This window comes from Myotis myotis, unplaced genomic scaffold, assembly GCF_014108235.1.
Source record: "Myotis myotis isolate mMyoMyo1 unplaced genomic scaffold, mMyoMyo1.p scaffold_m19_p_8, whole genome shotgun sequence".
NCBI classification, from domain to species: domain Eukaryota; kingdom Metazoa; phylum Chordata; class Mammalia; order Chiroptera; family Vespertilionidae; genus Myotis; species Myotis myotis.
The window spans coordinates 35813913-35828838 of record NW_023416390.1 but is presented as its reverse complement, the minus strand read 5'-3'; the positions used below and the strand labels follow the sequence as shown (position 1 = coordinate 35828838).

At 48.3% G+C, this 14926-nt stretch overlaps 1 protein-coding gene across 28 annotated transcripts in view; it reads left to right on the top strand.

Moving 5' to 3' along the window:
• HDAC4 (histone deacetylase 4) overlaps positions 1 to 14926 on the top strand; it is a 257343-nt gene that overhangs the window by 76989 nt on the left and 165428 nt on the right. For 2 of the 28 annotated variants that reach the window (XR_004969398.1, XR_004969394.1), the window contains exons 1-2: positions 6923 to 7403; positions 10064 to 10125. The exons of 25 other annotated variants lie outside the window; for them this stretch is intronic. The gene's annotated coding sequence lies outside the window, so the exon portion shown is untranslated. Of the gene's footprint in view, positions 1 to 6922; positions 7404 to 10063; positions 10126 to 14926 lie in introns of those variants that run through there. One more of the 28 variants, XR_004969393.1, reaches the window with a different exon arrangement.

Genomic DNA, 14926 nt, shown 5'->3' with positions numbered 1-14926 from the left:
CTCCACCATTTCTAGATGACGTTCTTCTGAAGTCCCCACTGTTGACTGCATGTCTCCCAGGCCCCTGCCCTCACCTCCACCCTAGGACAACCCTCCCAAAGGGCTGAAAGGCTCGCTCTCAGGCGATATAAACAAATGCTGCTATTTTAGCCGGCCCCTCAGCATCACAGCTGTTATGGCCTGTGCGCTCACTGCATGGACCCCAGCCCCGCACTTGGCCTTGGCCAGCAGCGCCAACTCTGGCAAGCCTTAAACCTTCTTTCCTTGCTAGTTTCAGGTTTCTCATAAGGCCCTCTGGCACAGGGTATAGGCTTTACGATAAAATGGTGCTGTCAGAGCCTTCGGGGTGATTCTGTTATGGTTCTTCTTCCTTGGGAACTTGGGTTTCTGTTTGCAGGTGCTCAGATGGAACTTGTTCATTTCATCTAAATCTTTTATCGCTGTGAAGTGTTCATCATACTTTCTTATCTTTTGAAATCTCTGCTGGATTTGGAGTTATGTACCCTTTTTCATTTCAAACATTATATATCTTTCTTTTGACCATATTTTGTTAAATTTTTAAGAACCAAATTTTGATGTTATTCCCTTTTTAGTTTGCTTTCTAGTTTTTAAATTTCCGCTCTTCTACTTTATTTTGCTGTCATCTGGTATCATTCCTAACTGCTGAGGTTGAATTGCAGCCCATTAGTCCTCAGCCTTTCTCCTATATAGGCTGCACATGGCCTTGAAATCCAGTGTGAGGCATATCCAACAGGTGCTGGCGCCTAGTATTTTCATATTCATTCCGGTTTTTGAAAGTCGTGTTGATAGGTGTACTCCTTTGGTATAGTGCATGGGTGGGCAAACTTTTTTTTTTCTTTTTTTTATATTTTATTGATTTTTTACAGAGAGGAAGGGAGAGAGATAGAGAGCTAGAAACATCGATGAGAGAGAAACATCAATCAGCTGCCTCCTGCACATCTCCCACTGGGGATATGCCTGCAACCCAGGTACATGCCCTTGACCGGAATCGAACCTGGGACCGCTCAGTCCGCAGGCCTACGCTCTATCCACTGAGCCAAACCGGTTTTGGCTGGGCAAACTTTTTGACTCGAGGGCCACAATGGGTTCTTAAACTGGACCAGAGGGCCGGAACAAAAGCATGGATGGAGTGTTTGTGTGAACTAATATAAATTCAAAGTAAACATCATTACATAAAAGGGTACGGTCTTTTTCTTTTTAAGTTTTATTCATTTCACGGCCCGTGGGCCGTAGTTTGCCCACGGCTGGTATAGTGTAAGGAGAAAGGCACTTCACCTCTGGGGTGTTTTTTTCTGAAAACGCAAAACCCTATGAAAAAAACATCAGACAAATCCAACTGAGGGACGTTCCACAAAATAGCTGACCAGTACAGCCCAGAGGAACCAGAGGAGACATGACCACTGAATGTCAGGTGGGCTCCTGGAGCACACAGAGGGAAAACTCAGAAACCTACATGGAGTATGGACTTTAGCTAATGATAATGTATCACTGTTGGTTCATTATTGTGACAAGTGCATCATCCTGTTGCCGTGGAAATAGGGTTCTTTCATGGTGTCATGAGAAAAATATTTTAGGGACCCATACGTATGAGAATGAGGTGTACTGGTAAGATTTATTGGAGCAGTAACAGAGGACTGCCCCCAGCTGCCCAATGTGTCATCTATGACCAGGTGGCTCAGGTCCGTTCTCACTCCGGAAGAAATCCTGGGCCTGGTGAGCATAAGTGCCCACCAGGAGGCTCTGGATACAGAACTGTGATGCCATCACCTGGGGCTCCAGTAGTCCAGTATAGTCTCTCCTCCCACCTGGCTAGCTGTTCCTGGCTGCACTCCAGCTGGCGCTGCGCTGCCACATCCAGGACCATGCTTGGACCCAACTTGGACCTGCACTTAGAGCCTCATGGCTGTTACTAAGAGAGAATGCAGGCAAACCAAAGGAGGAACGGATACGTGCTACTGAGTGGGGCCTTTGTTAAGCTTTGATTATATATTACTTCAGGATTGGGAGAGAATAGGCTTTCTTTCAAACTAACCAATCTTTTTCTTGATCCTTCACAGGTTTATATTGGGCCCTCCCCCTTATCCAATACAGTCCTTTCCTCAGATTTTCTCAGGCTAGACTCTGCCCATTTATGTTGCTATTTGGCTCCTACTGCCCATGCCTCAAAGTTTTGCCTCATCCCTGCACGGTTTTGGTTTCTACAGTGCATAGGAGTTCCCCCTTTATTGTTTATTCCTCCCCATAGTCCAGGCAAGTGGACTGGTTGCCCTCTGGGGAGATGGGAAAGCCTGTTCTTCCTTCCTACATGGGGGAAAGAGGGAAGTGAATCCCCTTAATGGGGGTTCAGCTTTCACCTGTGGTGTCTGACGCAGTAACTTGGAGACTTAATCAGGCTTAGGCTTAGCCAGTTTTGTTCCCTTCTCTTTTGTTAATATCGAGCTAGCTGCCTACACTAACAATCCTAATGTCAGGTGTTAACAAACATCCGGTTCTCCGGTAGTGCACAGTCCTCAGAACCTGCAGTGCTCCGGTCATCTCCAGTCCTGTGGTGTCCCAGTGCAGGTGCTCTTCATTCCCTGCTGCGTGGCAGACCCTCCTTCCTGGTCCCACTCTTTCCACCTGGTGCACATCCCTCAAGAACAGTGTTAGAAGGTCTATTGGTGATAAAGTGGTTTTGTTTACCTGAAAATGTCTCTTATCTCACCCTCATTCTTGAAGGATCATTTAACCCTTTGCGGTCGTATTAAATTTGGACATGGGTGTCGTACTGGTTGGAATTAATTTCCATTGAAAGAGCAGTGATACATAACATACAAGATTATGAAGGATAAACAAGATTTATTAATTCTTTTTTGGAACTACGTCACTACTAGTAGAATCACTACAAACGTTATCACTTTCTTCGTCAGAGTCAGTATTCAAGGTGCCAAAATAAAACTCTTCATCGTTACTTTCAGATTCGCAGTACACTTCTTTCGGTAACTTTCTTTTTGCCATTTTGGAGTATTATTTTGAAATATCTTAACAAGCGAGAATGCCTAATTACAGTTAAACGTAATTTGTAAAGCTTTATCTGAAATTCTGCGAAGTATCTCTGAAGCTTGTCGATTTCTTCACTCTCAAAAGGCGACTGACTCGCCACGGTGTTTTGCATGGCGAGTGTGGAACGACTGTGTTTGTTTATATTGAGTTTCGATATCTCCGATTTGTCGGGGCAATGTTTTGGTTCGTGACAAGGTCGCTTAGACACTTAAGAGCTTTCAGAGAAATTATGAACTGATACATGAATGAATAGAGTTAAGATTCGTACGGTTCCTTGCTGTGGTGGCTGAGAGCAGACATACGACTGGAACGGTAAAAAAGCTTTGGTGGCTGAGAGTAGACATACGACTGGAACGGTAAAAAAGCTTTGGTGGCTGAGAGTAGACATACGACTGGAACGGTAAAAAAGCTTTGGTGGCTGAGAGTAGACATACGACTGGAACGGTAAAAAAGCTTTGGTGGCTGAGAGTAGACATACGACTGGAACGGTAAAAAAGCTTTGGTGGCTGAGAGTAGACAAACGACCACAAAGGGTTAAAACCTCTCAAGAGGACCTTTCCCCCCACCTTTTGCAACAGGTAGGGTGTTCTTCCTGTCTGTAGCTCCTGAGGTTGTGAAGTGTGATGCCTGCACAGTGGTCATCCCTTCCATGTCAGCCTGTTCTGACTGCTAACATTGTCTTCATCATCACAGTTCTGTGCAGATGTGTTAGGTATGGACACACCTTTGTCCCTTGGTGTAAGTTTTCCTTCTGTGCTTGTGAATCTGTGCTTTTATCAACGCTAGAAATCCTCAGCCCGTGCTTCTTCAAACATTGTATCGTTTGCTTTGCTCTTTTTGCCAGAGACCCCGAGTAAACAAATGTGCCATCTCATTTTACTCCCTACGTCTTTCATCTCTGTATGTTCACTCTCAGTTCTGCCTCTGTATCCAGCTAATTTCTTCACAACTACCCTGTCATTCACTCAGTGGCTCCGTTGGTCACAGGTACCAGAATGCTTACTGTGGTCAGCTACTCTGAAACAGCTTTGTCTTTGTCCACCTTCTTGGGCATTCACACAGAGGAGTTTGGAACAAGTGTATCTGAGGTGCTGTGGCTCGCTTTCTTCAGGTGATACAAATGGTTTCTCACTTTGTCCCCATCTCATGGGATGTTGGCATAGTTACAAATGAAAGCATGTACAGTGTGAACTTCCATATGGCGTGTTCTGTTTTCTTTTTACCAACATGTTTTCTTTCCATGGTTGATAAAACAGAGCCAGTGTGCATCTCAAGTGTTAGGAGGAACTTTTATCAACAGTGACTAGTTCCTCAGCCAGCAAGCCTAAAATCCCAGGTTCCTGGAGATTAGTGTGCTTTGGAGAGAGGCTCAAGGGCCCTGTTAGCGAAGGTTCCTGAGGTGGGCTGAACATGGTTCATGGGCCACAGTACATGTTCTGGAATGTGGGGAGGGAAACTTCCGAGAGCTACACTCCCGGCTTTGAAAAGGGCTGGAGAAACCCAGCAAGAAGGATTTGCATTTGTTCTTTTTCCCAGAAGGAATATCTCTATTTAATTATGCAGCCAAGCTTCTCTGCTGGGGAGGACATGGAAACATTTTCACTGACTAGCCTTCTTCCAGTTTCTTCCTTGCAGCCCGGCTGGCAGGGGCTAATTCTGGGTCCCATTTGTCACCTACTGGCAGGAGGCACAGTGGGTGTTTCACTGGAGATCTGCAGCTAATGACTTTGCTTCTTTTTTTGTGTTCAGTCCTCCCTTTGCCTCTGTCACACCTGTCCTCCTGGTGGGACATTTTCCTCCATCCGTGCTCCATCTGGGAGCCAGGACTCTGGTTTCTGTTGGGACAGTGGAGGGGACTGACTTTGATGTTAGCGAGGCCAGTCTGCATCCATGCTTTGCTTCTCAGATAGTGGCAACGTTGCTCAATTTTTTTGTGCCTCTCTCTTTTTCATCTCTCAGATGGGGGTAACAAACCCTGTCTCATGCATTTGTCATAAGGCTTAGGGGATTGAGTGTAAGCTTGTAGCTTGGTGCCAGGTAGACAGTTTGTTCATTGATTCATTTAATAATTCATTTATTTAGTCACTGTTTTCAGCACATAAAACAAAGTCTCCTCTTCTGGCGCAGATCTCAGGTCTCACCCTCTAGGAGGCAAGTCTCCAGGGGACTTCAAATCATGGCTTTGTTTTTGCAAGTAAAGGCTATTATTACGCTTGAATTTGAAAGTGCTCTGAGATCTAGAGAGAGAGCACAGGGCCTGTGGGCCGCTGCTGCTGAGCAGTCACCTCTCAGCTCCTTTCCCTGCTTGGGGATGTGGCCACACATCTGCACTGCCCTTTATCTCCAGTTCCTAGACCTCTCTGCAGTTGCTCCTGAATCAGTCTTTCCTGGTTGAAGAGGAAGAGTGCTGTGTCAGTGTTAGGGGCAGGGAGGTGGTTGTAGAGGGAGGGTCAAGAAGCTTTTTAGGAGGTAAGCTAAAGCAAGCTAAAACCCTTGGGCAAGTTACTTTGATACATAGTAGGAGATATGTCTCCATACTCAAAAATTTTTCTTTGCAAATTAGACTGTCAAGTATTTTTAAAAGCAGCTTAAATGCTGTGGTAGCAGGGATCCTGGCTGGGGAGGCACTTCTCAGCAGGCTGCCCTGGAGGGCTCACTCAGAGTTAAGTGAACCACACCTTCCTCGCCCCTGGACTTGCCACTCTCTTGCTGATCTGTTTTCTCTCTCTCTTTCCCATCTGTGTGGGGGGTTTGGTGACATAATGATCTGAAGCTGATGGTGAGCACAAATTTATTTCTCAGAAACCCCAGTCTCCAGGTGGCTTTGAGTGGCAGAGAACTTGGTGTGGAGGTTGTCCTATTGGGAGAAGAATTGTCTTACTTATTTGTGTCCACCAGACCTGAGAACCCGAGTGTTTGGAGTTAGTTAAGGCCAGAACTCCTGGGGAACGTCCCTGCCCAGGATGGAATTGCTGGGAAAGCAGCAGTGCTTTCTGTCCCAGTGCTGTGGGGGCGATTGGGGGACACAGAGGCAACCAGGTCAGGGCTTTGGGGGCAGGCCAGCTGCGTGCAGGGCTGCTCTTCTGTTTCAGAGGACCCAGTGATGCCTGCTGTGTGACCCTCACGGCATGGGGCCCTGTGGTGGGAGCAGAGACCTTCAGTGTGCTCTTTTCCACTCAGCCTGTGTATGTCTCTTTGGGGTGTGGCCTGTGTGCCCACTTGGACCTGCACTTGGCTTGGACAAAGGCCCTTCTCCCCTGTGCACCTTCCCTCCCAGACTTGGGCCCTCACTCTGTGCCTTCAGGAAGGCCTAACGTGACAGGGAACAGGAAAGAAATTGCTGTGCCCATTCTCAGGGGAAGCTTGGAATGCCAGTCCTGACTGGTGTGCCGTCTCCTGGGTTGGTTGGTCTTGCATGGTTCTCCCCTGCCGAGAAGTGCACCCAGGGCCCCTCCTGACTGCTTGTGGTTCTCCAGCCTCATGTGCTGCCCTCTCACCCCGCAGGGCCACCTGCATCGCTGTCAGCCTGCTGTGCCTTGCACATGCTGTTCCATCTGCCTGGAAGGTCCCCCCCCCCTCCCCCAACCACCTAGAAAGTTCCTGCTCACCTCCTCTGGGAGGCTTTTCTAACTGAGGCAGGCAATAGGGGGCTGTGTCTTCCTTGTCCCTTGGGGTGGAACTAGGCACCATGGGGGGATTTCTGGGGCCTCTCATCTTGTCACCTCCCCATGGGCTCCTGGAAGGCAGGGATCCTGGTGTGCATAACACTGAGGTGCTAGAAGTAGGACCAAGGACTGAGGTTGGAGCTGGTGTATAAGGGCACCCACGCCTAGCGTCCCCAGCGCATGTATGCACGCACCAGCTGAGCAGGCACAGGGCTAGTGGTCACTGCCACTGCCTCTTCACTCCGGTCCCCCTGTCCCCCTATCCTGTTGCTGGTTGTCAGGGCTAGTGTCCGGTATTTCTTTATGCTGTGGCCCTGCCAGCGCTGCTGCACTTAGGAGCCCAAACGTGTGTCTGCGTGTGGAAGTTCAGACCAGCAGCGCCTCCAGAGCGAGGGGAACGTTCTCCGGTGACTCAGCAAGCTTGGGCTCTGCCATTTCTGTGGGAGCGGTGCTGGGACAGTGATGAATCACTTGCTTGCCTCTTGATTTGCGTCAATCAAACCACATGTGAAGAAAGCAGCAGTGAGTGAGGCTTTGCTGGCAGCCTGGCGTCCAGCGCGGGGACACTCGCCAGGGACAGCCACAGAGGGCCGGCCGCTCACCCCGGTGGTCCAGGCTGCAGGCTTCCGCCTGTTTCGCCCCCGCCATCCCTGCCATTCCCGCCAAGCCGCAGTGGTAATTATGGCTCGCTCTCTCTCTCTCTCTCTCTCGCTCTCGCTCTTGCTCTCTCGCTCTCTCTGCCGGCTTCCTCCACTCTGTCCTGGGCGAGGGACGCTTTCAGTCACGGGAGTGTTTGCAGCTGTCTCCTCTGACCTTTCACAGAATTGTCCTAGGACGTGGCTCTTTGAAAAGGTTCCTTGTAAGACAGATTCCCTTGTAAGACAGACTCATTGAAAAGGCGTGTCACTGCTCCCTGCCCCCATGATAGCCCAGAGACCTGATAGGAAGGACGTTTCCAGAGTGGGACGGGCAGGCCTGGGGAGGCTGCCTGCGACACAGTTTGTTCAAGCAGATGCCTCAGAGACTGTGAGTCTTTCCCTGCCTGGTCAAGGTGTATCCTCCATGTGGTCCCAGGAGCCGTGCCAGAGGAATCCCAGAGATTCCTGTGGCATCACTAGTTGAGTGTTTGCTTTGTTTGAAGTAGGCAAGTTAAGTTTTTATTTTTAAAGTAACTTTATGATATTATTGTAGTTTAAATTGTAGCTGATATCCTATTACTTGGCTAATGACAACTGTGGTTACATCTTAGGAGGACATTGCCCTCACCTTCCCAATGTCATCTTCTCTCAGTGAACCCCTACCTTTGCCCTGGAAACAAGGCAGAACTCCAGGGCACTTTGGCAGAGATCAGAATTGTGTGTAGGTGCAGCTGCTCTAGGGGATCAGAGAAACTTAGTGCGGGTGAAGTCTTTCGAAGTGTCTCTCTGAGTAGATTGTGGCCTTCCAGAATTGCAAGCAACCTACAGACAGCCAGTAAACACCAACAGAGTAGCCACCACATGGACAGAGTAACCCCAGAGTCCAAATCCAGCCGTGTCATGAGGTAGCTTTCCATTTTTTATTATAAAAAATTTCTAACACAAAAGCAAAAGAAGACAGAATCAGGAATGACCAGGTGGCCATCCTCAACTTCAGCCACACCCAACCAGGGCCAGTCTGGGCCTTCTTCCTCACTGTGTGTGCACATGATTCCTGCTGTCTTACATATGTCTAAAAGATACCATTATCACTACTGAAATGTTGACACTTTAATGCTGTCAAGTAGTTATTGTTTAAAACTTCAGTTGTATCAATATTGCTTCAGTATTTTCCTGGTTATTCAAGGATCAACTGAGGTTCATACACGACCTCTCTCCCCTTCTCTCTTTGCTTGCAGTTTAAAAAAATTAATTTATTTTTACATACATTATTATGTTAGTTTCAGGTGTACGACATAGTGATTCATTGTTTATATACCTTACAAAGTGATCACCACAATAAGTCTTTAATGGGCTTGTTGACTATTTGTATTTTTACTTTTGGAGAGATGTCTACTCAAATCTTTTGCCTAACATTTTCAAATTGGGTTATTTGCCTTTTTATTATTGTGTTGGAAGGGTTCTTTCTATATTCTAGATACAACTCTATCAGATCTGTGATTTGCAAGTATTCTGTCCCATTCTGTGGATTGTCTTTTCATTTCTTGGATGGTGACATTTGAAGCACAAAAGTTGTTAGGTTTGATGAAGTATAGTTTATCTGGTTTTTCTTTTCTTGTTGATTTTGGTGTCATCAGAATTATTTATTAAAGTCAATTTGGATCAAAAATTACAGTGCAGGTCTCCTCCTAGGGCTGCTGGCTCTGACTGGGTACAATGTGAACAAATGCTAAAAGGCTTCTGGGCTAGCAGAGGCTTGTGTCCTTGCCTGGTTGTGCAGTGCTCACGGTGGCTCACTTTCTCACAGTTGTTTTTAATTGAACGTCCATGGGAAAATGGCCAAGTAAATGGAAAGTTTCACAGAGAGAACTGAGTTTAACCATGGTTTTATTCATCGTTATTGTGGGTAGTTTGTTAGAATTTGGCATCATGTTGTGAATTTTCATTGAGATTACTATTGCTGGTCTTGCTGAATATTCTAGCATTAGAGTGGTTCCCTCCGCTCCCCAAACAAAAATTCCACATCATTCGGAATGCTCCATGTAACATACAGATAGACATTTCACTATCCGCAGGTTAATTGTGGGACTCTGTATTTCCTGGGAGGGAGGCTAGGGCAGGGACTCTACAACCTGCTGGCGGGGTGCACAACTGGCCCACCAGTCACCCACTGTCATCAGTCTCAGCCACCCCAGCTTCATGTCTACAGTGGGGTGACAGTAGCACCTGCCTGAGAGTCAGGTGGATTCACTGTGGGTGGGTGGAAGCCACAGGGAGGCTACCAGTTGTAGGGTTTATGTATACTGAGCAGTCACTCAGAACAAGGAGGTGGATCTGAACTGTCCAGGTGAGCATCTTGGCAGTGACAACACTGAAACTTAGAATGCACTTTGTGAAATTTAGAAACTTTGGAATAGTCTGCTGCTGTCTTAGGCCATTTAAAGATAAAACATACTGAATACCAACCTTTGTACCAGTTTTTAATTCTGAGTCTCCTGTTTCCTTCAGGTATGGTCTGTCAAAGAAACCTAGTCCTTTGATTTGCAAGTGTCTCTTGAGCTGTCTCACTAACCAGGGTATATTTAGTATCAATCCAGATAGTTACTGCCTTTCCCAATGAGGAAGGGTCGCTTCGCGTTTTTCTTGCCACCAGCCAGCCCCCAGTATATGGTTTACTCTGTGTTTGCTTTTTCCAAGGTCCGTGTACAGTGTACTGGTCTGAAGTAAGAGCCACTTAAATCTCCACATGCTGCTCACAGGTAATATTCACACCCATTCACAGCATCAGCTGGTTGTCTTATCCTTTCCATTAAGTGGCTGGTTGGTCTCCTTTTCTTTGTCTCTGCATTTGCTCTGTTTTGCTGCAGTAATTCCTGATTTTTGCACGGTGTCAACTTACTCTTCTCCCCTTCCAGTGGAACACATGGGAGGATAGCTAATGAGTGTCCCTTTGAGGCGACAGTTATTTGCACTTGCCAAGAACTTGCCTCTCTGTCCCTGTTGAATTGCCTTCAGCAGATTTCTGTGTTTATCATCATGTATTTTCACGTGTACTGATGGGGACAGGCAGCTCTTCATTGGCACAGTTACTCCTGTGCAGCCCCTGGCTCTGTCTCCAGGGCTAGCTTCCCTGCTCCAGAACGGGTGTTGGGCTCTGTGATCTCAGAGCCGCCTGTAAGGAGCTGACTTTTTCTCTGAGTCGCCTGTTTGTATCGTGTAAGGACATTATTGAAAGGCAAAGATCAGGCACAACCACTGTGCTTGTTTGAGGAGTGGGTACCTAGGAAGCCTCAACAAGTTCCGATGAGCCATTAATTAGGACGACAGGAAGCAGGCCCCAACCCCATCATGTGTCCTTGTAACTGCTCTTTGTTTCATGTGCACAGTGTGTCCTTTCCCATTTATGGCTGATGTGTAAGATTGGCAGTGTCTGTACGTTGACATGGTTTGAGTCATCTTCTCATAAAACCCTCAGTGAGGAGCTTGGCTGCTGAGCACATGGGGGGTTGGCGGAGCCTGAAAGGGCATCAATCCCAGTGGCTGGCCCATGGGAGCCTCTGAGAGTGTCTCATTTCTGAGCGGACCAGATGGTCATTCCTGATGCTGAGTCCAAGACACTAAGTGGAAAGAGGGGCCTGCTGAGCGTTCCTGGGTGCCGACCCGAAAGGCCTGGAGGTTGCGTGACCCTTGCTTCAGCCTGCAAACCCCATTATGTTGGTTATACACATATGCATACACACTCACATATGTATGCGTGTACATATGTGTGATGACAGGTGCTTGGGTGGTTCCACCTATTAGTAAATTAAGTGCTGTTGTGGAAATTTCCACAACGGCTGAGAATACAGTTGCTTGAAGCTCAGCCATACAGGTGACTGGCCCTGTATTCCCTGCCAGAGCTGGTAGCTTCCTTCATGGCAGCTAAACTCAGACCTCCCACCTAGTTGCTTCTTTGTTCCTTTTAATTTGGAGGCTGAGGAGGGATGGGGCTCCTTAAGTCTCTGTTTGAGTCTTGGGTCTAGGGGGGCTCTCCTGTGCTTGTCCTCTAACTGGCTCCATGGTCCCAAGCCCATCATGATCCCAGTGTCCAGAGGTCCCCTGGGGGCCTCTCTGCAGAAAAGCTGAGGTTTATTTCTTCCCAGAACCTTTTATTTTTCCCCCTTCTCTGTTGATCCTGGTCTATGTTAGGTGGATGAAAAAGCATAAAGAAGTTTGGCTCTCATAGCCTAGTGTATATAGTTTCCTGGGAAATCTCGTTGGGAGCCCCTCGCATCAGGGACAAGAGATTGGGCACTCAGCTGGCTACCTCATTACCACCTGGAGCCCGTACCTTCCCCTGACCTCTGAGTGCTTCCTAACAAAGGGGGCAGGCCATCTCTCCTGGCACTTCTGAGATAAAGCTGTGTGTGGAAATGCTTAGGAAAAGTCAGTGTGGAAGAAGTATTTTGATTCCTTGTTATGATAAGTCAGAACTCTGAGAGACCTTTGTTCACTCTCATGATGAGTATCTTTCTCCTCAACATGTGGCTTATTAACTCAGCATCTTTTCAAAATCACACTTCGCCCCAAGAAATTCTAAACTTCCCTCCAATGTCTCTTGGCTTGCTTTCTCTTTTTGAGGTACAGAGCCGGGTATCCTCCCCAAGAGGGCCCCTTTGCCGTCCCAGGAGAGGCTCGGGCCTGGAGTAGGCTATTCAGCAGGCCGCCAGCTCTTTCAGGCTTGCTGAGAATTTTTTTTGCCTCTTCCAGCACATACTCATACCTTGTAAGGAGGAGCTTAGCAGAGGGAATGAGTGAAGAATTAGACAAATTAAAAAATGACATGTAAAAAATATTTTCTATTTTGATAACTCTTAGATTTAATTAAGATAAGTGAGAATTCCGATATATGCATGGAATTCATAGGCAGTTCATAATGTGGTGTTTAGTTTTTTGAAAATTGCTTGATGGTCTTTGTCTTTTTAGGAAAATGCCTTCATTCTTAAATGGGATGGCATTTGAAAGACCACGTGTATGGAATTATCCAAAAATCCAGAAGCTAGAAACAATGAGCAATAGTAGACTTTATGTTGAAAACCAGCTGAGCTCCAGTAAGCTCTGGTCGAGAGAGAGAGAGAGAGAGAGAGAGAGAGAGAGAGAGAGAGAGAGAGAGAGAGACCGACCTGAGTCCAGGAGCTGAGGCCCTGGGGGTGGGGGTGGGGGTGGGGGGATGCCTTTCCCATGCCCTCAGTCCCCGTCACCCTGTTGTGATTACATGCGCAGGGCTGCTGGTGCACAGGCCTTTCGTGCCAGAGATCTGGTGGCCAGCCTGCTGGGCCTCCTACACCCTCCTGGTGCTCCCCGTGAGGAAGTGCTCCTGAGCTGTGGTTTAACATTTCCGGCTTGTGGCTGGTTTCTTGAGTGTACAACTCTCTCTATAGCTGCTGTAGAGCAGGGAACCCTTCTGTGAACAGTCATAGATGTTTGCTGTCTTCATGGCATCTGGAGGGGGTTGGCAGTCTCTACTGACTTTGGGGAACCCTGGCTGTGATGTGGCCCTGGTGGCCCTGGCAGGGGCTTTGGGGGCACTGATGATTTCAGATTTGATCACTTTCCTCATGAGGGTTCAGCTCCAACGTGGAGGAGGGAGTCTGGATGTCCCCACCGAGGCCAGGGAGAGTGGGACCCAGAGGCAGTGCAGTGTTCACTCTAGCACCTGGAAAGAGCCAGGCAGTTGGCTTTGTGGCTTTGAAGGCTGGTGCTGAGGTGGCTGACAGGGGGGGTTTTCTTTGTTTTTAAGAGGCCTGTTTTTGAGTGTGAGCCCCTGGCTTCTTGGGAGGAATGAATTTTTTTGAAGCCACACCCATTGACTGTCTCAGAGTGATTTCCTGATTTAAAAAAGGTCTGTTGCTGTATTTACTGAGAAGTCACAGGTTTGAAAAGGAAGCCATTTGTGGCTTTGTTTATGAAACCGCTGGAACATTGTTAGAGTCTATGATTTTTCTCTGAGATATGTTTGTGTCAGCACACCTGTGTAGGAAGGGCCACCTGGGGGGTCAGGTGGTTGAATGCTGAGCCTGGGCCTGGTGCACAGGCTAACCCAGGTAGTGGCATCCTTCCTTTGGTGACACCAGGTTTGGAGGTGGGAGTGGGGGGCGCTCACAGCAGCTGAGGGAGGTGGCTGGGCTGCGGGGTCACTTTAGTTCTTGGCTTCAGTGGTCCCTCTGCTTCCAGGCCCCTGCACCCGTGCCCGCCTGTGGTCTGTTGTGTGATGGGAGAGGAAAGTCCAGGTGAGGTGTTCTCTGAACCTGAGAAGTTCTGAGGCAGCCATGCCACAAGCAGCATGGACGTATCCCGAACAGTGTCATGCCAAATAGAAGGAAAGGGGAGGTATCTTGAGGGTGATAGGCAGTCCCCTGCCTCCATGCAGGTGTAGACACCTTGGTACCTCCAGCAGAGTGCAGCCCTCTTATGAGACAGACTCTGGCAGCCTGGAAACTGTGCTCTCTTTCCCGAGGTTGGACAGGGACAGAGGTGCTTGCAAAGCTCTCTGAGTTCACCTGGAAAGGCTGACTTGTTCTCTGGCTCACAGCTCCTCTGCAGGTGGGCAGGCGTGAAAATGCAGGTTGTCAAATAGCCCTTTGTTGACCAAAGAGCCTTAACTCACCCATCTTGTCTCCTGTGGCTGTGTCCCATCTGTGTGTGAGCAGCCAGGTTTCTTTTCAGGGTGAACCAAGCCATCAGCTGCCCTCTTCCTGAGAAATCTCGCATGAGCACATTCTTAACAGACATTTAAACACCAGCCCAAAGACCCCGCTTCCTGCCACATGCTCTTTCGGCACACTCAAAATGTAAATTGCTTTTGGAAATGCCTGTGCTGAAATTGCAAACCTAAGCCTAATTTGCCTTCAGTGGTACTCCAGTCCTGGCTGAAGGTGGGCTGAATTGATAGAGGCGAAATGTGGATACTGCTGGGGGGACATGTGTTCCTTCTCTGCGTTCCAGCCAGCATTTTAGGAGGCTCCCAGGGGTGAGCTTTGGGACATGTGCAGCCCAGGAGAGACCTCTGGCCAGGCTGAGTAGACCCCTGAAGGCCTTCCTATTTGAATTGGGAAATGAGCTGCTCCTCCCTCCAGGGCTGTGTGTACCCTTTTATCCTCCCTTTACCCAGCCCCTCCTCGGGGACCCTGGGCATCCAAGTGGCTGAACTCTGTGTGACTCCATCGGGCTGTTTCCCTCCCGTGGACCTGGCAACACAGGCAGCATCATGCACCTCTCCGTTCCTATCTCTGGCGAGTGCTTTCAGATATAGTTGATGCCCCTTCTTTTTATAGAACAAAATCCTTGTGAGCTGCATGCATCACTGCTCTTCGTTCCCTGGCTCCCTGTTCCTGGACTGTGGCAAGGGCAGACACACCTTCAGACCCAACAGTGCCCCTTGGATGCGGATGCCAAGAGTTACCTGAGTACACCATGGCCCATGCTACCAGCGTCAGGCTTAACCTGCTTGAGGGCTGAGCAGTGGACTGGGCATCAGGAGAGCTCTTCAGTGGACCCTGTGTTGTTGGAATAGCTCTGATT